The sequence below is a fragment of the Myotis yumanensis genome, unplaced genomic scaffold, assembly GCF_028538775.1.
Source record: "Myotis yumanensis isolate MYYU_CA2020_CCGP unplaced genomic scaffold, mMyoYum1.0.hap1 SCAF_10, whole genome shotgun sequence".
NCBI classification, from domain to species: Eukaryota; Metazoa; Chordata; class Mammalia; order Chiroptera; family Vespertilionidae; genus Myotis; species Myotis yumanensis.
Genome location: NW_027223761.1, coordinates 27,999,118 through 28,023,661, shown reverse-complemented (window position 1 = coordinate 28,023,661; position 24,544 = coordinate 27,999,118). Strand labels below are relative to the sequence as shown.

The 24,544-nt window shown below is 41.6% G+C and overlaps 1 protein-coding gene and 1 non-coding gene across 3 annotated transcripts in view; both read left to right on the top strand.

Annotated features, from left to right (window-relative positions):
- NELL1 (neural EGFL like 1) overlaps positions 1 to 24,544 on the top strand; it is a 683,273-nt gene that overhangs the window by 221,783 nt on the left and 436,946 nt on the right. The gene's annotated exons all lie outside the window — the stretch shown is intronic.
- Positions 22,533 to 22,672, top strand: LOC139019128 (small nucleolar RNA SNORA7). Its single transcript, XR_011473024.1, has one exon. It is a non-coding gene; the product is annotated as a small nucleolar RNA SNORA7 (small nucleolar RNA).

Here is a 24,544-nt window from a genome sequence, read left to right as displayed (position 1 = left end):
ATTACATGCTTTCTTTTAAATGACAAATCAGTTTTGGCTTAATTCCCCCCACATCCTCCCTTCCAGGAGCTAAAAGTAAACAAATTACCCAGAGAAGCCTTGGGATGAATCAGATAAGTAAACAAATTGCTTACTCTATCTTAGGCCTTGGAAGTATTTGGTCAGGTGATCTTTGTAAACACCAGCCAATCATGCTCTGAACAGCCGGTAGGTCCCCAGGCCCCTAAGAAAGGCAGATAGGTGTGCCATGATTTAGTTTCTTCATCTACATCTCTCCCTTTCTCCATTCGAACCTACAAGCACTCTTTGTTCTAGCCTTAATGAAGAAATCGCAGATCCTGTAACAAACCATGCCTCGCCTCCTGTTGCCTCGCACACACTGTGCTCTTCCTTTAAGTTACTTTTCCCTACAACAGTCTCCTGTTGGTCCCTGCGTCAGTCTCCCACTCTGCACCATCAGCAGATACACTGGCTCATCACCCTTCATTGTGAAACCTTCAGTGACTCCCTTCCCTACATGTAGAATTGACTATCTCTATCTTCATGCCACACTGTACTCCATAGATTGTTGCACCTGTCATGGTACCTGTCCGTTTTGGGCCCAAGTGTCTGTCTAGACCTATGCTATCCAATAGAACTCTCCACAGTGAAGGGAACGTGTTCACAATACTGGCCAGCAGCCACATGTGACTATTAAACACTTGAAATATGGCTAGTGCAAGTGACGAATTGAAAATTTAGTGTAATTTATATAGTTGGTTGCTGCTGCCATAGTGGACAGCACAGGTCTAGATGAATGGTTTTCACACTGGAGCATGTATCAGTATCTCTTGCAGAACTTATTAAAAAAGCACAGACGTCCAGGGCCCAGCCCAAGAGTTTCTGATTCAGTGGGTCTATGGTAGAGCATGAAAATTTGAATTTCTAATAGGTTGCTAGGTGAGGCTGATGTTTATGATTGGGGATGGGGTGGGGTCTTGTAGGTTTTGACCACTTTATAAACTAGTGGTCAAGACCAGTGTTGGCAAATTGCAGCTTCCAGGTCAGCTTTGATCAGCTGCCTGTCTTTGAATATGTTTTATTGGAAACAGCCTGTCCATTTGTTCTCTTTTTCTATGGCTGCTTTCACACCACAATGACAGAGTTGAGTAGTTGTAACAGGGATCTACATGCAAAACCAAAATTATTTGCTATCTGACCCTCTACAGGAAGTTTGCTTACCCTTGGTCTCTATGAATGTGACTGTCATCTTTATAGCTTTGGCCCCTGCAACAGTGTGTGGCACAGAGACGTCAGTGAATGAATGAATGAAGCAAGCATTATATAGGCTCTCAGTTGAGTATAGATCAGCCGTGGGCCAGATCCGGCCCGTTTGAAATGAATAAAACTAAGAAAAAAAAAGACTGTACCCTTTTATGTAATGATGTTTACTTTGAATTTATATTAGTTCACACAAACACTCCATCCATGCTTTTGTTCCGGCCCTCCGGTCCAGTTTAAGAACCCATTGTGGCCCTCGAGTCAAAAAGTTTGCCCACCCTTGGTATAGATATTGGTTTTATTTATGATAGCTTATTATAGGAATTTTACAAGTTTTGAAACAATCTATTTGAGTCATTGTTACTTGAGCCTGGAGGCATTTAAAATTCATGTCCCTTAACAATTTGATCAAGGTGAAAACTTTGAGTAAAGGTCTATGAAACAGAAAAGCCAAATTATTTTGAGAGGTCGGGATATTGCCCATTCATGTTAGTATTAGTAGGAGTCTAATTGGAAAGCCATTTCATCCTGGGACTAATAAAGTAACCTTCTCCCACACCTGGGAAGGCCAGCTTCCAGTACCTGACCCCAATGCCTCTGCTGTGCCCCCCTAGAGCACAATTAGGGGAGCTTTCACATCCGTTTGTCTTGGCACTCCCTGAAGGCTGCTGAAGTCACGGGTGTGGGGAACAATTTCAAGGTCCAAGTACCATGAACTAAGATTATTTTTTTAGTCCCATTAAAGTGAAGAGAGTAGCCTTTAAACATGTTTTCTTCTTTCCTTTTTCACATGAGCAAAAGAATTTGGGCAAAGAATAGATTAGAATTGTCTTCATTTACTAGTTAGCAGCAACTAAAGTTGTTATCTAGTCTGAAGCCTGAAGTTATTCTTGATCTTTTCTCTTCCCTAATTTCTCATAGTGAAATCAGCATAGTGATTTCCCCAGGAGCCAGTGCAAGAGAAGATGTATATTTTCACTGGCTATAGTTAGAGATGTCTAGCCAGTGGGTTTACGGCAGGAATGCTCAGATCTATTATTTAGTAAATGGTACGAGTTTGAAGAGGATGGGAGGTGGCAGAGCCCTTACTCCTTTCTCATCTGCACAGGCTGCTTCCCATTCAGGTCCTGTCTCCTACTTCATTTTAAGTATTCCCAATGCTTGGGCATCTCCCCCTCTCTACTCAAGATGATTCAGTCATCAGAAGCCAGTTGGGGCATTTTCACGTTTCTTTCCACTTTAATTGGTCTTGGAAAAGCTTTCCTCCCCTGGGGATGGCAGGGGGTGGTAATGCAGTTTGACATAATGGTCTGAGCTTGATTCCTAGCTCTACCACAAACTAGCTTTGTGACTTCAGACAAATCACTTAACCTTTCTGAGTGTCATGTTCATGCTCTCTTAAATGGGAATGATTACAACTGCTCTTCTTATCTGCTAGGGTGTATTAGTCTCATTAAATGCTTTCTAGTTCTGGGGCAACACGAGAACCAGTATTTCTTTTCCTCTAAATGAGTGTGCCATTCCACCAGGAACAAACAGTGATTAAGACGCTGCTGAACTTTACCATCACCTCCTATCCTGCCAGCATCCAGTGGGGGCAGAAAGGGTGACATTATGTGTGGCCCAAGTCGGGGGTGGACAATTAAGGGTTTCCCTCCATTCCAGGTACAGTCTGATTTACTCTGATGTCAGAAAGGAGAAGAGACTCATTGTACAACTCTGCAAGGCCTTCTCATCTGGTTAGGGGCTACATGTATGTTATTGGTTCTTAACTGGGGCAGGGGCGGGGGGGAGGCGGGGAGGAGGAGAGAGGGTTTTGTCTCCTGGGAGACATTTGGCAATGTCCGAAGACAGTTTTGGTTGTTATAACCACAAGAGAGAGGCAGAGGGTGCCACTGGCATCCAGTGGGTTGAGGCGAGGCTTGGTGCTGAACATCCTACAGTGCACAGGACGAGCTTTTCACACAAAGACATAGCTGGCCCCCAGGGCCAACAGTGCAGTGGTTGAGAAGCATGGATGCATCCTGTTTAGTTCTGTTCCAGGTTCCAAACTAATTAGACGGGCAGCATCAGGATGCAGAGAACCCAGAGGGAGGGGACAGGCACTCTGAGTGGCCTGACTGAGGGCTATTTCTGATGTATTCCTGGACCCAAGTCCTGAATTCTGCTTCAGGTTTTCAGCCAAAGAGCCTGGTACTTGCTATGACGTGAACTTGATTTAGAGCAGAGGTCCTCAAACTTTTTAAACAGGGGGCCAGTTCACTGTCCCTCAGACATTCCACACATGCGCACTGCGGGCCCAGGACGAATCGGCTGCTAAGCAGGACAGGCAGTGGCGGCAAAAACACCCGGCGGGCCCGATAAATGTTTTCGGCGGGCCGCATGTGGCCCGCGGGCCGTAGTTTGAGGACCCCTGATTTAGAGTCTTCTCTACCCATTGTTTGCCCTGGAGTAGTGTCTTGCATCAGCATAACCTGAGGGTTAAGGATATGGACTTTACAGATAGAATGCCCCCTTGGAATCCTGGCTTGTCATTGACTAGCCATGTGATCACAGGCAATTCTCTGTACCTTCTCTTACTTGACTATGAGTGGCGATATTAGTATACATTTTATATAGTGTAGTCCAGTTAATATGTGGGAATAATAATATTGTATGGCAATGAATAAACACATAGAATGGTGCTTGGCACTTAGTAGGTACTCAGCAGATATGTACCTGGCTATACTTCAGAGTCAGTACACAGCGATGTAGCATCCCTATGTGGTTCCCATGCCATTTTAATTCAGCTGGTCCAAATTTTACTTCCTGCTTCACTTTGTGCCAGACACAGTGCTGAGCAGTGGGAAATAAGACAAGGCCCTAAACGAACCCATAGGCATGTAAGTATTTATTACTGTGTAGACCATTGATTGTAATAGAGCTATGTATATACTCTACTGTGGGAGCTCCAAATTGGGAGTGGTTCATTCTATCCAAGGCCATCTGGGAAGAAAGGTTATTTATTTTTTCCCTCCAAAGTTTAATTTTTAAAAGATGACATAGCACATGGGGAGAAGGGCTTTCCAGACAGAAAACAGAAAATTTTTCTCATTGTCTAAACCCAAGATGGCTTATCTCATTGAAGCTTCTCCAGGTCTCAGCTGCATGATCTCCCTGAACGGCCATTGAATTCATCTCTCTGGCCTGCAGTAGCAGGAAGACATCACTCCCTTCTTGATAAAAAGGTTGTGTCAGAAAAGACACTTTTGTGTGGAGAGCCTCTGAACATGCCCCTTTCATCCTTGCCTTGCTTGGAACAGATACCACTGTAGGAAGCCCCCATACAGCCACGCAGTGTGGGAGCCCATGCAAGAGCAGGACATTGTACCAGACAGCAGTGGTCTGGGGAGCTGTTTGAACTGGGTTACCCTCAAGATCAGGAAAAACCCCCTTCCTGGTAGGGATCGACTAGCTGATAGTGTAGAGAGAAACTTAGGACTTCAAAAAATAAAATAAAATAAAATCTCTTTCCTGGAGTTTTTAGACCTTCAGAAGGGTACCCAAACTACAAAGTGCCTTTCCTACAGAGAAATGGGGATTATGTTTTGCTTGTAACTGTATTTTAATGAGCTACATTTGCCTTAAGAGTTGGGATAAGTGTATTTACATATCCAATCTAACAGCCAGTTTTTTGAGCCAAGCTGCTCATGCTGAATGCAACATTGAATATTGAACTTGGCTTGTTGGGGCTGGGATGAGGGAGGGTTGGGTGTGCATCTGAAAAGAGCTTTGAGAACTTTAATCGCTTTCGTGATTATCTGAGATGTGAGAATGTGAGCGAGTGATCAATTAATTATGGCCCATACAGTTGTGTATGATTGCTCATTCTCTCTCAAAGAAATGTTGTTCCCCAAATAGTGGCTACATTTTAAGCATGGGGCTTAAAAATTGAACTTATTTTTGTCATCCAAGCCTATCCTGGGGAAGGCAATTCAGATGAAAGCTTTGTTGTTACTAATTACAATTTCGTACCTTTAGAGAAGCACCTGTGTTGATTGCTCGTCAACCGATGTTCTTTGGCTATACACAGGCAGATTGCATTATGTACATGATACCTGGTCTCTTGTTTTCTTGTTTAGGAATTTGCCTCTGAGATGTGAGGTGGTACCGTTCATAGAGTGGTAATAGGTCTGTTTCCAAGTTTGTTTATTGTAATTAAAGTATCAAAAGAATGTACCACTTCACTTGAATTCCAAGGGGACTGATTTTATTAGCACCATGTTTTAGCCGACCCAGGATAACACCGTGAGAAGCAAAGTGAACTTTCTGTCCTCAACATCAGACCTTCTCTACCCTTCGTTCTATAATTTTAATGAAAACTGCAAGTTCAGGCTTTCTCAACCTTGGTATGATTGCTTTTTTTTTTTTTCTGTGCGTTGTGGTGTGTTTAGCGGCACACCTGACTTCTACCCATTCGATGCCAGTAGCATCCCCTCCCCTCACTGTGATAACCAAAAATGTCTCCAGATAGTGCCAATATTCCCTGGGAGGTAAATGCCCCGGTAGAAAGCCACTGTGCTATTTGATGCTTCATTTATACGGAAAAGACAGGAGCCTATTACGATAACACAGTCGATTTCATGCTGGGCAATGCACAAGGTTCTTTGACCTGGTTATCTATAGGGACCATATGTATGATTTCCCAGGGCAGGCCCTGTTTTATATCTGTGGTTCCACCGAATTTATTAATAGCTCCCCCTTTCACTTTCAAAAGTGTACAGGTTTAAATGAAACATTTTATAAACACTCTAGTTTTGAGGAAGATATTCACATTTTCATAATTGCAGAAAAAAGAAACTAGGCTCAGAAATTCAAAGTGATTTGCCAAAGGTCAGGATACGCAGCTACTAAATTGGGTTGCTCAACCTTGAAATCAGGACTATTTAAATTTGAAGTCCTATTGGTTGTTTTGATCTTTCTGTCTCACACCTCCATGGTGAGCTATAGTAACTATTAGTATTACAAAAATTTCAAGACCAGCCACGACAGCAAGATGCCAGAAGAGTTCATCCTTCTCAGTATCCAGAAGGAAAAAGAGAGAATTGAGAATTGCACAGTTTTAGAGATTAGGTCTGAGTCTGAGCATTTACTTTTCTGTGGCCTTGGAAATAAGTCTCCTCTATCTCTGCATCTATGCAATAGAGATAAGAAACTGAATGCAAGGCTGCCCTAGGATTAAATTAGCTATGTATGGATGGCACCTGGCATATATAAAGCACTCAGTAAAATGTTGATAGATAGCAAGATATAAAGGAAGGCAGGCAGAATCCTAGGGCTGTGATAACCAGGAAGGGTCCTGAGCTGAGGGGCGACTTGGGTTACCTGTCAGGGCCCCCTGGCTCCTTTGAGAGCCTGCATCTGGAAAGAAGACGCAATGAAATGTTGTTACCCAAAGCTTAAGCTCTGACTTCCTAGCATATTTTAGATTTATAGGGCACTTTGGAAAAACAGAGCCCTGAAAAGACCCAAATCAGAAAGGTCTACTTAAAATTGCATGTCAGCCTGACTCCCTGTCCATCTTCTCCACTTTCATATATGGGTTGGCAAAAGTAGGTTTACAGTTGTTTGTATGGAAAGAGACATGCAGGTTATGATTATTCAGTAGCTTTGCCAACTTAAAAGAATGTCACAATGCACATATGTAATACTGTAAACAATAATAAAAAAGAATGTCACAAAGCAACTGTAAGCCTACGTTTGCCCACCCCTGTATTCTCCATAGCAATCACCACCATCTAAAACACTATGCAATTTAATTAACAGTAGATGGTAAGCCACGTGAAGGCAGGGGTTTTTATCTTTTGCGTTTATTATCCCAGCCTCTAGAACCTTGCCTGGCACATTTAATACATGCATGAAATGTTTCTTGAATGAATGCATAAATTGTCCATTTACTTTGTGTCTGACACTGTGCTGAGCATTTTGCATTCATTATTAAATTGTAAAATAAGACCTGGAGTGGGGAGGTGTTGGTAGGAACTGGGAGGAGGTGGCGGGGAAAGGGAAGGAAAATGGGAGATATGTGTAATACTAGCAGCAATAAAAGTATATATGAAAAAGTAATCAGTTGTGAAATATCTTCACCATGGTCCTTTGAATGAAACAATCTTATTGTACACACTTTGCAGATGAGAAGCTTGAGCTTAGAGATATTAAATGATCTTGCTCAAGGTTACACAGCTAAGGTTAGACATGGGTCTGCTTAACCCCTGCTCCAAACAATTACATCTGCTGGCTTTTGATATCAGCTCAGATCCCTGACCCCCACTTTCTTAGAAACACATGCTATTTTTAGTTCTCTTGGGACATTTCCTACTCGGTGTCCTGTGAAGGATTAGCAAGCATTCTTTGGGGGAGAGGAGGAAAAGCAAGGCTAGTGATTATTTTTCTTTCACTGAGCATAAGGGGTTGGGAGGGTAGGGGGAAGGTTTAGGAATAACATTTATTTTAAAAGACATTTGTAGGAAAGATGTTTTAGTTCTTACGAGGCAGCAACCCACCATATCTGAGAGTGCCAGCCAGTCTCACAGGACACCTCTGATTAGAGCTCACAAGGCAGCTCCCCTGGGTACTTGGGGGAAGCCTGACTTGGCTGTATCATCTGTATTTCTGGTTTTTCTACCTAGTTTTCAAGGTCATGCAGAGCAAGGACCATGTCTTCTATTAGCAGCAAATGATGCGCTAGAGGCTGTTAACAAAAGTAAACAAAACTAAATTTGAAACTTGCAGAATAAAGGAATAACTTGACTGTGTGGAGTCCATTCCTAAATAGCCACTCTTCACTCCAGGCCTAGAGTTGACGCTGATCATGCCTGTTTATTTCTCCTCTGCACTGTTCACTCTCCTAGCAGTCTGTGGGGTTATGTGACAGTAATGCTTTGGTTTTCTCTGAGTTGGGTCGTCTCAGTGATAACCACCTCTCAGGTTCTGGGATTCTTCAAATGGGACCAGAGGGCAAAAGTTCAGTTTTAAAGATAATTTTCTTCTTACAGTTCCTAAAAGACCTTTTTTTGTTTGATTTTTATCAAGAGGCAGTTTAGTTTCTCTGAAACAGTGGTTCTCAACCTTCCTAATGCCGAGACCCTTTCATACAGTTCCTCATGTTGTGGTGACCCCCAACCATAAAATTATTTTTGTTGCTTCTTCATAACTGTAATTTTGCTACTGTTATGAATCTTAATGTAAATATCTGATATGCAGGATATATTTTCATTGTTACAAATGGAACATAATTAAAGCATAGTGATTAATCACAAAAACAATATGTAATTATATATGTGTTTTCCGATGGTCTTAGGCAACCCCTGTGAAAGGGTCATTCGACCCCCAAAAGGGTCGCGACCCACAGGTTGAGAACCGCTGCTCTGAAATTTTAGCGCTCTCCCTGGAAAGGTTCATTTTGGGGGGATGAAGATCAGCAGTTAAAAGGCAGTTCAGCAGGGGTGGGCCAGGCGGTGGAGCAGAGGGAATGGGCTGAGCTGTGTGCTTCAGGATCCTTTGAAGGCAGAATTCCTGCTGCAGCTTATCTTTTCCAGCAATCCTTCCGCATATGTTACAAAAAGTCAGGCGGCTTTGAGTCTGCAGGAAGAACATGTCTTCAAAATTGGTTCTTAGAAATGTTGCCAGTGGAAATAGGGTTCTTTCACGGAGTCACACGAAAAGCATTTTGGGGACTGATGCCCGGGAGGATGAGGTGCGCTGGTAAGATTTATTGGAGCTGGAGCGAACACAAAGAACTGTCCCCAGGTGCGCAGTGTCTCATTCACCACCAGGTGGCTCAGCTCCGTCCTGCTGTGGAAGAGGTCCAGCCTTGTCCCCACCAAGCCCAGGAGAAGGGCCAGGGTCTGGAGATGTTCCGTTACCCGGCATCGGCCGGGCGTCCGAAGCTGCTGTAGTCAGTCCATGTCACCGCTTGGCCCAGCTCAGCTTCTGTCCCCATTCAGCTAGCTTAGTCTCTGTTCCCCAGTGCTCTCCACCCAGGCCCACGCTTGGAGCCCATGCTGCTGCCAGTGCTACCCAGATGGGCCTTTGTTAAACTTTGATTATATTACCTTGGGCTTGGGAGAGAGGGGCATTCTTTTAAACTAACCAGTCTTTCCCGATACTTTCTCAATTCAATCTTTCCCCTAGGTTTCCAGGTTAGACTCCTCCCCTTTATGGTCTCCAAGGTGACTCCTGTTGCACATGCCTCACAGTAGAAAAACTTCCTCCTGTGCCATCTTGGCTTTTACTCCACATGCCCCAAAGTTCTGTTCCTACTGGTTTCTACTGCACGTGAGCATACCTCTCCCTGTACCACCTTGGCTTCTACTGTGCATGTACGTAGCAAAAGATTTCCCCCTGTGCCTCCCTCAGTAATTCCAGCTAATGGCCAGTTGTCCCCCTGGGAGATCGGAAAGCTGATCTTCAGGGGAGTAAGTCCCCTTTGGTAGAGGATGTGGCTTTCCCCTGGGGTGTCTGAAGCTATAACTTCCGGACTTAATCAGGCTCAGCCAGTCTAGGTCCCTTCTCTTGTTAGCTCCTAGCTGCCTATGCTAACAGAAACTCATTTCTTCCCTGCAGAATCCAGCTGAAAATGGAGCAAAAAACCCAAAATGTAATTATGTAAAAATATGATTTACCTATTCTCTAGAAGCCGTTCTACATTTTTGAGGGGCTGTTGAAATGGTTTTCACCCAGCGCAGATTTCCTTGTTTGAGGCTGTTGCTGAGAGAGGCTGATTTAATGGGTCCAGGGTAGCTAGGATAGGGCATCTGTGTTTTATGAGGATATCAGTATTTTCTTTTAAAGCTCTCCTTGTGATTCTGGTTTGCAGGCAGGGTTGAGAACCAGTGCTTTAAGCCATCTCTGGTCTAGGTGCTAAGAGAATCATTTCCTCCTGTGGACGAGTCATGCTTTGGCTCGAAAAATATGACCCAGTTAGCACTAAAAAATGTAAAATAAAACCATTTAGGAAACACAGGGGCTTTGCATGAATGATGCCATGCTGGACTTAACCCATATTTCAAAGGTCAGAGATAACTGATGAAATGAGAAGCAGGGATTAACAAAACCAGTTATATTCATTAATTTATTTCCCTGAGAATCGACTGCCTCCTCATCTGATTTTATTCCAGTTATCTTTTTCCTCCTCTCTACTTCTCTCACTCTCTTCTCTTTCATTTGTATCCGCACCCTCTCTAATTTTTTCCCTTTCTTTGCTTCTTTGATTTTTATTCTCCACTGCCCCCTACACTTTTCTTTTTTTCTGTATTTGATGAGCATACAAGATGAGATACATTTTGTCAGCAGTGTTTATTGAGGAATTGTCTATGATTCCAATGATTTATTTTATTTTTTAAAATTTGATTTGATTTGATTTGAGAGAGAGAGAGAGAGAGAGAAACCTTAATTTGTTGTTCTACCTATCTACACATTGATTGGTTGACTCTTATATGTGCCCCATCAAACTCCCAATCTGGTGTATCAGGACGATGCTCTAACCAATTGAGCTACCCATGGCTTATTTTAAAAGCAAATTCTTTGGACAGTTTATATTTCTTTTAATTTAAAAAGCTCTCATGTTTTAAATTTATATGTTGCTTTGAAAAGTTCACATCCCCCAACTCTGCTCTCTCCCTCTTGTGAAATGCGGAAGTCTAAGGGAAATAGGTTTCCTTCCTGGGTTAATGCAGCACAAGGTAAAGGAGAAGCCCTCCAGCCAGCTAACACTGTTCCTTTCTCGTCCTCTGTTTTGTGGGGTTGTTAGTGTTAACTTCAGTATTTCAGAAACCAAGCACTAGAATTACACAGATTTTGTACTTGTCTTTGGAAACAAAGGGATTAAGTGGATCACAGAACTGTTTGCTTCCTGTGCACCTCTTGTTTGGATAGGGGGGATGTCCTTGTAGTGCTGTGTTTTACAGACATGCACTGAAGGCAGAGATGGATTTTGTCTTAAGTAAATGGCAAAATTCAGCTTCATTTAAACTTCACATCATAATTAGGTCTGTACTGTCTCCTTTTGACTTTTTTTTGGGGGTCAGTTTAGTGCTTGTAGAACATATTTGCTTTGTTTCATGGGTTTATATTTGCTAAGTTTCCCACCTTATGATATTTCTTCCTCCACATCTTTCTCCTCCCTCTCCCCATCCTGTCATCACTACCACCAGCCTCCCTGTGACCACCCAAAAGCACGAGGAAAACCAAACAGCAAGAGCCCGACTTACCAGGGTTTTCTCTGAAAACTCCGCTTTACTGACTTGAGCTAGATTCATCTGCTTTTCTGAGCTCCAGACTTATTTGTCCCTGCACTGCTTGCTGCCACAGGTCTTGGACTCAGGCTTCTGGGGGGAAGCATGAAGGGAAGAAGGGTTCAGGAGAGAGGTTGGATAAAGGGCACTGAAGAACAATTGATTGAAATAAAGGGAAGAATAATCTAGTGACTTAGCTTCCAGCTTTCAATCCCCTCTCCATTCATCTAATGGAAAAGAAATGGAAAAACCATTAACCGCTTTTATTCCGATGGCAGGTACATTATACCTGAAAACAAGATTGAAGATCTTAAAATTCCTCCATCCTCAGCAAGACCTCCAGTGACCTGCTGAATAGGTACTTGAGAGCTTGCCAGTATAGAACTAAATGGAGTGATCGGAGGCTCATCATGATACATTAGATGATAGGTGTGCACAAGTTTGGGAAAGTGACAGCCTGTAGTAGTGGAGGCTGGCTTGTGAATCGAACTTTAAGATTACATTAGACATTTCTTTAGGGGTCAGCAGTAGAGACGTGGTGGAACGGGTGTGTGCGATGAGAAAATTGTTGCTATCCTTGCATGTCTAAGGTTAGGAGCTGTGGGTGGTTAGGAAGGGTCCTGAAGATATGATGTATCTCTGTGGTTGGATGGTTTGTGCTTTTTGAGACATAGTTTGATCTTTCGGTAGCACAGACGACTGTTACAGATGAAATGTCTTGGCTGAGGTTTGTTTTTTGGGCCAGCCCTTTTGATATTCAGCTAATGTTCTTATTAAACCAGAAACTTAGGGATTAGGGTCCTTCTATGTTTGGTTTTCGGTTGAACAGCTGAGGCCAGTTAACTTATTTAACTTGGACTCGGTGATAATGAGAACCAGGCTATGGCCTCATATAAATCAATTTCAGAGACATTTTATCAGCATCTTTGGCTTATTTTCTTTTGACTTTATTTCCTTACAGCATGTTAACTTTTACCTGTTGAACTCAATAAGGGAGGAAGATTAAAATTTAAAGTTGCTCGTGCTTTCACAGAAAAGAAGTTCTAAAACTTATTTAATTTAATTTTGTTCTATTCAGATGACAGCAGCAATATGTGTTCATTTTGGAGAATGAAGGTAAAAATCACCAGTAATTTCAACTCCCCAACCCCAGATATAATTTCTATTTATGCTTTGGCATAATTGCCTTCAGGCTCTTAAAATGCATGTATTTATCATTGTCAATTTATACAGCAACAGTGATAGTTGAATAAAATGGATATCATACTTTTAATACTATATTTCCTCTTAATATTATACCATTAGCATTTTCCTAAGGTATAGTTTTTTATAAAATGACTTATAATGGCCATGTAACATTGCATTATACAGACATACCGATCTGCACTGATCTATTATTATACATTGAGGTCATTTTCAACTTTTACTTCTATTTTATTTATTTATTAACTTTAAAAATTTATTTTTGAAAATATTACATCTGTTCCCTCTTTCCCCCCATTGTCCCCTTCTAGCCCACCCCTGCTACCCACCCCAGGCCTTCACCACTCTATTGTCTGTGTCCATGAGTTATGCATAATTGCATACAAGGTCTTTGGTTGATCTCTTGCCACCTACCCACCCACTTAACTTTTACTTTTAAATACTGCTTCAGTGAACAACCTTATATATAAATTTTCTCCTTTTTATTGAATTTATTGGAGTGACCCTTGTTAACTAATTATACAGGTTTCAGGTGCACAGTTCTACAACACATCATCTGTATACTATATTGAGTGTTCACCACCCCAAGTCAATACTCTGGCTTCTCTTTATATTGTGTAAGTAAGTCTTTCACCTTGTGTGTAAATCTCTTTAAATCCCTGACTATTCCCTTTGAGGGAACATCAAAGTTTTGATAGTTAACTCTTTTTGAATATTAAAATATGTGAAATATTAAGTTTAAAATTAAATATAATTAACTTTAAAATAAAATAAAATTCATATATAAATATTTTTAAGTCTTAAAAATATTCTTTGTTAATATTCAGATTTTTTCCAGGTACAATGCCATTTGTTCAGGGCTTGCAGGTTCTGTAATTTTTTTTTTAAACTTGTTGATAAATTCAAGGTAGCATTGTATTCTGGGAAGAAACTGGATTAGGAGAGGTTAGAAGACTTAGATTGAGGACAAGTTCTGCTGTTTCTTCTTTTTTAATTTTTTTTTATTTTTTATTTTTTTTTAAATATATTTTATTGATTTTTTTACAGAGAGGAAGGGAGAGGGATAGAGAGTTAGAAACATCAATGAGAGAGAAACATCGATCAGCTGCCTCCTGCACACTCCCTACTGGGGATGTGCCTGCAACCAAGGTACATGCCCTTGACTGGAATCGAACCTGGGACCCTTGAGTCCGCAGGCCGACGCTCTATCCACTGAGCCAAACCAGTTAGGGCAGTTTCTTCTTTTTTTAAAGTATGTTTTTATTGGTTTCAGAAAGAGGAAAGGAGAGGGGGAGAGAGAGAAACATCAATGATGATCATTGATCTGCTGCCTCCTGCATGCCCCATACTGGGGATTGAGCCTGCAACCCAGGCATGTGACCTGTCCAGGAATCCAACTATGACCTTCTGGCTCATGGGTTGACGGTTAGCCACTGAGCTACACTGGCCAGGCAAGTTCTGCTATTTCTTAGTTGTATGATCTAGGAAGGCAGTTCACTGCCCGGGTCATTTTTCCTTTCTTGTTTGCAAAATGGGGAATATGAAACACCTTACTTTCCTTTTCTGTGTATTGTGAGGATCAAATGAGGCAATGGAAGTCATATAGCACTTTATAAACTTTAAAACACTTAACTCTTGTGGGCTTTTGTTACTATTTCTTTGTACAGCCAGTAATTGTCAAGTGGGGCATATCATTGTTTGGTTTTAATTTAGTAAGTACTCTAGACCAGTGGTTGGCAAACTCATTAGTCAACAGAGCCAAATATCAACAGTACAACGATTGAAATTTCTTTTGAGAGCCAAATTTTTTAAACTTAAACTGTATAGGTAGGTACATTGTTATTAACTTAATTAGGGTACTCCTAAGGCTTAGGAAGAGCCACACTCAAGGGGCCAAAGAGCCGCATGTGGCTCGCGAGCTGCAGTTTGCCGATCACGGCTCTAGACAAATGGAAAGATACAAAAAGTTCAATACGAAAGACTGTAAAGGAAACATCTGTTTTAAGAAAGAACATGTTTCTTTATGTACTAGTTACTAATCCTAGTTGAGGCATTGAGTTCTTCCTCCCTCCCCCAAAGAAATAGCCCTGCAGATATCCCCTCCAGATATCCGTCTTTATCACTCTCATCAAGCATTCTCTGGCTCTGAAGTTATATTTCCTTATTCCTGGTTGTTACTCTTCAAGTTGTAACAACCAGCGTTAGCTTAACAAAATTAATAGTGAACAGATTTTACTTAGACCATGTAAGTCCAAACACCTCTGTCTTTCATGTTACTTTTCCAGAATTTTAGGTCAAATTTGTTTTTGTGGTTTTTTTTTTTTGTTACTTCTATATCGCACTAGAGGCCTGGTGCATGAAATCCGTGCAGGGGGGGTGGGGGTGGGGGGAAATGGTGTTCCTCAGCCCAGCCTGCACCCTCTTCAATCTGGGACCCCTTGGACATCCCTCTCACAATCCGGGACCACTGACTCCTAACTGCTCGCCTGCCTGCCTGATTGCCCCTAACCACCTCTGCCTGCCTGCCTGATCACCCCTAATTGGCTCTGCCTGCCGGCCTGATTGCCCCCTAACCACACCCCTGCCATCCTGATCACCACCTAACTGATCCCCTGCCAGCCTGATCACTCCCAACTACCCTCCCCTGCCGGCCTGATCGCCCCCTAACTGCTTGCTCCCCCACACCAGCCTGATCTCACCCCTAACTGCTTGCACCCCTAACTGCCTCTGCCTCAGCCTCCACCACTGTGGCATTGTCTGGAAGGAAGTCGGACATCCAGAAGATGTCCAGTCGACGAGGTCTAATTAGCATATTACCCTTTTATTAGTGTAGTTAGTCATTGTCAGTATGATTTATCCTCATGGTTTTGCTTACCATTCCTCTACCCCTCAATCTTTTTTTTTTTTTATGTTACTTTGCTTTTGTCAAAATGTATCTGTGAGAATTTTCTTCAGTGGTAAACACATTAGTTTTTGTTTGAAAATGGTATTTTACTCTTATTCTTAAGGATGTATCTCATTATTTAATCCTAGCTTGTCATTTATTTTCTCTCAGCATTTGAAGGCATTATTCCATGATATTCTGTGTTCCCTTTATTGGTGTGGAGAAGGCTGTTGCTATCACCATCAGTATTCTATTGTGGGTGATGCTTTTTACTCTACTTGATTTATCCAGGTATGGATTTCTTTATATTTATCCTGTTTAGTATTAACTTCCTGAAGTTGAGCATTGGTCACTGTCCTAAAATGTGGACAATTTCCAGCTATTCTCTCCCTCAGTTCTTTCTGTTTTCTCTCTCTTCGAACTTCAATTAGATTTTCTTACTTGGTCGTCCATGTCTCTTTAACCATATTTCCATGCTCTCCATGGAAAGTGCCATGATGCATTGTTGGTAATTTATTTAGATGTATCTGACAGTTAATTCTTTCTTTAGTCACTGAATTTAAAAATTTTTAATAATTACACACACACAAACACACAAGCATACATAGTACATAGAATGCTTATATATGCCCTATATATGTTTAGAAGTTCTCTTAGTTCTTTTTCAAATCTACCTGGTCCCATTTGACAATACCTTTTTCCATTGTTATAGTTTTGTGTTATTCTTCAATTAAAATGTTTAATATATATATGTGTATATATATATGTATAATATACATATGTATAATATATATATATATTATAGTATTTGTTGGAAATTTTTATTTAAAGTTATTATTACTCATATTCCACTGTTATTTTTCTGATTATTTTCACTCATGATTGGCTTGTTTGTTTTGTAATTGTGGATTGTGAACTAATTTCCAGCAGCAGTTAGCTGTGGGAATCCTTTGAAGCCTGGATTAAGACCAGTACTTTTAAATAGAAGTTTCTGCAATGATGGAAATGTTTTATGTCTCTGCTTCTACTATGGTAGCCACTAGTTACATGTGGCTGAATATTGAGCAATTCAAATGTGTCTAATGTGATGACTTTTTAATTAAATTAAATTTAAATTTCTATAAATTTAATTTAGTCTCATATGGCTAGTGGCCAATTTATTAGACAGCATAGGGCTACAGAATATTTGATTTTTTTTCCTTCTTCCAGATGCACCTGGGAACTACTAATCTGGGGCCACTTTATGTTAATTTTTTGGCCAGAGGTATCCCATACCACACAGATAAATAGATTTGATCCTGGTACTGTCATTAGAGGCTAGTGGTTATACAATTTCACTGGGATATTATTATATATACAGGAGAGGCATATTCCTTACTCATCTCCTTTTTCTGGTGAGCAGATAAATTTTTAGTCCACACTTTTCCCAGTCCTAATATATAAACACCCTGGGTTGTAATGACCAGTACGACCGAGGCTCGAGCAACCAGAAGTCAGTCCTGCAGTCAGTGCTGGGTTGCTGGAGCAACCCAATGCTGACTGCTTCCACTGTAGGCGTGGTGCCCCAGCACTGGCTGCTGAGGGGGCTGTGAATCAGGGCCAGAGAGAGGCCTGAAGAGAGAAGCAGGGACTGATCTGTTGCCTCTGTGGCAGCTTTTGATCAGCACTTGCCTCTCTCTTTCTCTTCCAGTCTGGCCAGCAGCTGCACCTCCATTTCTCTCCAGGCCTCCACTGGGGCTGCTGATCAGCCCCTCTTTTCTGATCAGGCCCTGTTGATAGGCCCAGAGATGCTGACTGGCACAGAAACTGACCAATCAGAACCAAATTTGGATGAAGTGTGAGGAACCAATGGCTGCCCAGGAGGCAGAGCTTTTGATGCTGACTGGCATAGAAACTGACCTATCAAAACCAAATCTGGGTCAACTGTGAGGAGCCAATGGCTGCCTAAGAGGCAGAGCTTTTGATGGTGACTGGCATAGAAACCAACCAATCAGAACGAAATTGGCCAGCAGTGGAGGGCAGTTGGAGGCAAGATCAGACCTGCAGGGGAGGGCAGTTGGGGTCAAGATCAGGCTGGCAGGGGAGGGCCCTTGGGGGTGAGATCAGGCCAGCAGGGGAGGGCAGTTAGGGGCAATTAAGCAGGAAGGCAGAGGCAGTTAGGGGCAATCAGGCAGGCAGGCAGAGACAGTTAGGGGTGATCAGGCAGGCAGGCAGGTGAGCGGTTAGGAGCCAGCGGTCCCAGATTGCAAAAGGGATGTCCGACTGCTGGTTTAGGCCTGCTCCCTGTGGGGTTGGGCCTAAACCAGCAGTCGAACATCCCCCAAGGGGTCCCCGATTAGAGAGGGTGCAGGCTGGGCTGAAGGAATTCCCCCCCGCCCCGCACTCCGTGTACGAGTTTTGTGCACCGGTCCACTAGTGCATGAATAATTCTTTAGGAATTCCAGCTTTACTTAAGAATTTTGTTTTCATTCTTTGGATGGTTTGTCCTTTTCTCTTTTCTCAAACATTGAAACCTGGCAGTCATTTGATCAGCAGTCACTTAGATCTTTTCTTTGTGGTTTTTTTTGTTTCCTTTTCTTTTCTGGTCCCTGAAAATATCCCCTACATTCTTGCAAGCTCAGATAGTCATTTGGAGAAAAATTTGTTATATTTTTATCAAACATTACTAACTTATGAAATAGGCACTTATCAGGACATTTATTCTTCTGCCTTATGGCTGAAAATTAGTGTCTTTTTTTTTCTAATTTCTTTGTAGAGGACAGATATATTGGGAGCCTTTATTGCTGCGCTTGGGGAGAGGTATTAGTTTGTAGTTAAATAACAGAACAGGAGTGTAAATAGGTCTTTCTCATGGTCCATTAAGTTCATGAATAAAAAAGATGGAACATGATACTTTGTATTGTCAACTGAATACTGTTTCCTTTTTTATAGTTAGGGTTTAACATACTTGGTTTATGAGCAAGCTGTAAACATCCTATTCTTCCAGCTGCATGGAGGTACATGGGATTATTTATATGTGAGTCATGAGTCCATGAAGGCCAGGTTCCCTTCTTGCAGCTGTACAAGAAGCCTGGGAGAGAATAGGTTCAAACAGCGAGGATAGTTTATAAAAGCTTTTCTTGTTGTATTCATCTTGGGTTGTTTTGCAGAGATGATCTTGGTTTGACAAGTCTATTGGTGATAAGTAGGCAATCTATTTCTATCCCTCTCAATTTAAAATTGCATATACGAATTAGATGCAACCACAGGAAAAACAGCTATAGAATACAAAAAGAGGAGGCCAGAGTTAATTTGTACTAGAAAGAGAAGTGTAGGACTGCAGTTTGGCTAATAGGACATAAAAGCGCTAGCAGTGATGGTTCATTTTCTGAATCTTTTCTCTTAGGCTTTCAGCATCATCATTGTAATTGCCAGTATTCACTGAGCACTTACCACATTCCAGGTACTGTTCTAAAAGCTTCTTTTTTTTAACCCTTCAACTACTATATAATGGAGGTTCCATTATAATTTCCATTTTCATTTGAGGACAAAAGCACAGAGAGATTGAGAACCTTAGCTGGCAAGCAGTAAGGCTGGGATTTGAACCCAGACTCCAGTGTCTGACTCTTAACCATTATATGTCATTTTAGAAATACTCTCTAATGTTGCACATACTTATTTATGTGATGACAGAATCAATGGTATGAATAAACATTTTAGGTGTGCTTTCTGCCTCAATAAGGTTGTTTTCCCTGCCTCTTGCATAGCAAGATGTCTAGATACTGGTTCAATGATGCTTTCAGGGATCCAGGCTCTTTTGGTTTTCTTCCTTCCATTTCTCATATATTTGTTTTCATCCTCAGTCTTGCGTGTGGTATCCAGATGGCTTCTGTTCTTCAGACCTCATATTCTTGTTCAAGGAAGGGAGAAAGGAGAAGTAGTGGCAGCTATGTCTGCCTCTTGCATCAGGGGAGAAAAGTCTTTTCCTAAAGCTCCTACAGACACAGTCTCTTCTGTTTCATTGGATGGTATTGCATCACATGGCCATCCTGGCTGCAAAGGATGCTGGAAAATTGCATAGCTCACATTTTTGAGAGTCTATAGTAATAGGTAGGCAAGGAAGGAGTTGGGAATGGGTATCAAGATAGTTGAATAGCAGTGTCTGCTCCAGTGGTGTGCTGGAAACTTAGATTGGGATGTATTTGGTAAGATGAACTTTCTGAGACTCACCTCGATGAGAAAGTCACATTAGTGGGAGCCAAGAAGTCCCACTTACATCAGCTCTGCCTTTTTCACACTTATATTGGTGTAGGCCAGTGATGGCAAACCTATGACACGCGTGTCAGAGGTGACATGTGAACTCATTTTTTTGGTTGATTTTTCTTTGTTAAATGGCAGTTAAATATATAAAATAAATATCAGAAATATAAGTCTTTGTTTTACTATGGTTGCAAATATCAAAAAATTTCTATATGTGACATGGCACCAGAGTTAAGTTAGGGTTTTTCAAAATGCTGACACGCCGAGCTCAAAAGGTTTGCCATCACTGGTGTAGGCCTTGAGGACTTCCATGTGCAGCCCCAGCCCCATTCAATCCCATAGCCACGCCTGTTTGCACCAGCTTGGGACTGGGATCTGGAATGAATCTGAACACCAGGCTTCTGGAAGGCCTGGCTGGGAGACCTTACCTTCTACCTATTTGCCAAGTGTTCTAGTTATTTCCTAAATGCCAGAGGGTTTCTCTAAAGCCAATGCTGGTGTTCAGTCTTGATTTATTGACTGTACTTCAGACCCTTCTGAGGTTGGGATACCTGGATTAGATTTATGCAGGCCTTTCCCCCGATGCTGTTTAATGAATCATGACAACATCACTGCCACCTCCCGCGCCTGGCTGGCTGTCAGGACTCCCACTTAGGTATTAAATTGAGATGCCAACAGGGTGGTCTCAAGTTCAACATGATTGGGGAATACTATGCCTTTTATTTGCCCTCTTCCCAGGCTTGCTCTGTCCTGACTTTCACATCTTATTCTTCCTCCTGTCACATGCTTCACTGTCAAGGCTGCCACCGCTGTCAATGTTTAGTACCATAGTTCTCCTGTGTCCACACCTTCCCAGGCCTGAGGCAGGGATGCCCAATCGACTGCTTGGGTCCTAGTCTCTTTCAACAGGAGCCAATTTGATCATGACCTGAGAGTGCCCTGATCACCCAAATACCTTTTTTTTCTTTAAGAATATATTTTTATTGATTTCAGAGAGGAAGGGAGAGGGAGAGAGAAATATCAATGATGAAAAAGAATCATTGATTGACTGTCTCCTGCATGCCCCCCACTGAGGATCAAGCCCATAACTCAGGCATGTGCCCTTGACCAGAATCGAACCTGGGACCCTTCAGTCCGCAGGCTGATGCTCTATCCACTGAGCCAAACCAGCTAGGGCCTGAAATAGCTTTTCATTCTACTTTCTGATATCTAAAACTCTATAACCAGCAAGTTCCTCATGTTAGCCAATTTAACAAGGAGTCATTAGGTACTAACTAGGCTCCAGGCCTGGTGGTGGGAATATAGTTACATAATACATTGTCTTCTTATACATTATAGCCTAGCAGAGAAGGCCAAAATCAACAGTTATCATAAGGATGATGGTTTTATGAAAGAGGTAATACGCAGTGGGAATGCAAGGTGGTCTAGTCTTGCCCAGGGAGCTTGTACATCCTCCCTGAGGGACAGCCTGGGACCTAAAGATAGGAGAGAAGGGGAAGGTGGTAGGTTTGGCACAAGGGCCAGTGTGTTATGTTCAGAGAACTGAAAGCAGGGCCAGCTTCATAGGCAAGTGACCTGGACTGTTGCACAGGGTTCTAAGCATAGAAAGGCCTCACCTTGGTTTAATATTCTGCTGTTGAGATCTTGAAATACTTAGTAATAATTTTTGAACAAGAGCCTCAAGTTTTCATTTTGCACTGGGTTTCACAAGTATAAAGTCCATTCTAATAGAGAATTGGTTATGCTAAGTGGCTTGATCTCAAGGGTAGATGGAGAAGATGTACTGTAGGTCACTTGTGAAAAGAGAAGTAGCTGTGGGAAGGTGACAATAATGACCTTTATTCAATAATTTATGTTAAATTGATATTAATAGCGACTACTATACATGGCAGACACCGTGCCAGGAATGGGGAAATTATAGTGAACAGAACCAACAAATCCCTGCTCTCACAAAGCCCACTTTCTAGGAGGAGACACACAGGATATGCCAAGGGGGAAGTAAGGTAAGGGCTCTGAGAAATAAATGCAGGAGGGTGGGAGAGTTGACGATGGGGAAATGTTGGGTGTGTGCCGTTTTACACAAGTTGGTCAGGGAAGGCAAGGCTGTGTAGATGGATCCGGCTCAGGAGTAGGAGTGAGCAGAGAGATCATGAGGCTCTTGGTAGGCCATAGTAAGTAAGGACAATGGATTTCTTTTTCTTTTTTCATTGAGTTTATTATGGTGACAATGATTCACAAAACCATAAGGTTTCAAGGTGCAACTCAGCAAAACATCATCTGCACCTCATCATGCACCCGTTTCCCAAAAGAAAGTCACTTTCCATCCCCATTTCTCCCACTCCTTTGCCCACCTCCACCCTTCTCCCAGCCCCTTTCACTATAGTTATCGCCACACTGTTGTCTGTGTCTATATGTTTTACCTGCATAGGGTTTCCCCAAAAATGTATACACACTTTGAATAATTATCAAGGAGGTGTTTACTGAAATACATTTCATTTTCAAAAATTGAGCTATCAGCTGTTAAAGTGTATATACATTCTTTGGGACACCCTGTATATGTTTTTTGGCTTTACTTTCTTTCACCAGCTCCCCCAAAACTCTAAGATAGGAAGTCATTGAAGAGTTTCCAGCAGAAGAATGATATTTTACTGACACCTTAAAATATAATTCAGAACCTCCCAGGATTGTGTCTGGAGAGTGGCTAATATTCTGCCAGCTTCGGAGACAGCAGGGAAAGCAAGCCTGGCAGAGGTCCCCATTCCATTCCCCACTTGCTCCGTAGCTGGTAATTGGAAGACACTCTGCAACACTGTCAAATAAATAAAAGTATAATTCTGACTGTGTCAAGCATAGACTGATGGGAGACAAAGGTAGAAGCAGGAAGACCCATTGTGAAGCTATTTTAACTACTCAGCACAAGAGGATGTGGCTGGTTATTAGGGTTCCAGTGGAAAAGGTGGTGAGAGGTGGGTTGGCTTCTGGATCGATACAGCATGAAGCTTATAGGGTTTGTTGGTGATATTGGAGATAGAGTGAGAAAGAGTGAAAGTGAGGTTGATCCCATATTAACCAGTTAACTGGCACATGTCCAAAATGGAAACCACCCCCACATGCCAGGATATTTTGAATTTAATTAAAAAAATCAATTTGCAATGAATATTATAAAAACAAATATATTAGTCACAATTCGGGTGTTCTTGAATATTTTCAGCTGAAAAAGCTCACAAAAAATGATTTTAAAGTTGGTCAGGGCTGCCACTTAAGGAAAACAATTTTTTTTTTATAGACGCTTGTGACATGGGGGGAAGGTATGCTGCTTGCATTTACAGATGCTTATGGTGTACAATGGGTTAATTATTTACATGTTACTGGGAATAAGCATTTCTAATTCCTTAGAGCAGATTTGCTAGAGAATTCGGGGAAATGAAATGGAAACAGAAAGGTTGAAACCATTTCAGAGAAACATCGTATGCTTACAGTTTTGCCTTATTAACCTTTATAAGAAAGCTAGTGAAATTATATCTTATTCATATTATCTGCAGGACTGAAACAAAGCAGTGCTATAAAGATCGATACAGATATGATTGAAAAGGACCCCTGGAAACGTGTATGAAAGAATACGACACACTGAGCTTGCTGGATGGCTCATTCTTTAGACTAACTTTATCATTTATGCTAATACTTCTCAAATGTTTATCGGACAACAGCTGCTGGCCTAGTTACATTGGAATCACCATCAGCACTTGTTAAAATGAAGGATTCTTGGGGACCATTCCTCCCAAATTGTGATATGCTACTAAGTTTGTGTGGTCTATCATTTATAAAGCATCCTCTGTTGATTCTAATGCATAGATGTTTGGGAGACTACTGGTTTATAATATTTCTTTAAGATGGCACTTTATCAAAGTTCGACCAAGAAAATTCTGGACTACCAAGAAAGCAGATAGTAAATGAGTGTAGAAATTATCTATTTAATGAGCAAGCCAGCTATTTATAGGCTGTGGGATAAAAATCTATTAGTCTTCATACCTTTTAAAACCTGGGAAAATAAATGAGTTGTCACAAAGTCTAGAGTTTGGTTGTATTTCCTTTTGATAGTAAACAAATATATGTCCTTACAGTGTTGTCTTGCTATTTGCTGAAGGGAAGAGAAGAAAGAACACCAGGTTTACAAATATGGGTTCTAGGACCAGCTCTGGTGCTAACAAGCTTTGGCAGGGATGGCGGAAACTGGCTTGTACTGGGCACTTAGGAGATTTTCAGGAGTCTTGAAAGCCAGTTGTTTAACACAGTCCATATTTAAAATTAAATTATATCAATTTACAATTAAATTATATAAAGAAAAAAGGTAATAAGTACTGAGAAGTCATCATTTACTTCCTAATTATTTCTCTCACTTTTACTATTATTATGTATGATCTTGTATCTGTACATGGAAATGCTCTATAAAAGTACTATGGATGGAATTGTGTCCTAATAAAATCCATATGTTGAAGCCCTAATCCCCAATGTGCTGGGACAGATAAGGAGGTAATTGAGGATAAATGAAGTCATCAGAATCCTGATAGGACAGGATTAGTTGTCCTTATAAGAAGAGATATTAAAGACTTGGCATGAGCTCTCTCTCACACTCCCTCCCCTCCCCTCTTTCCTTCTCCCTCTCTCTAGCCCTTTCCCTGGAAGA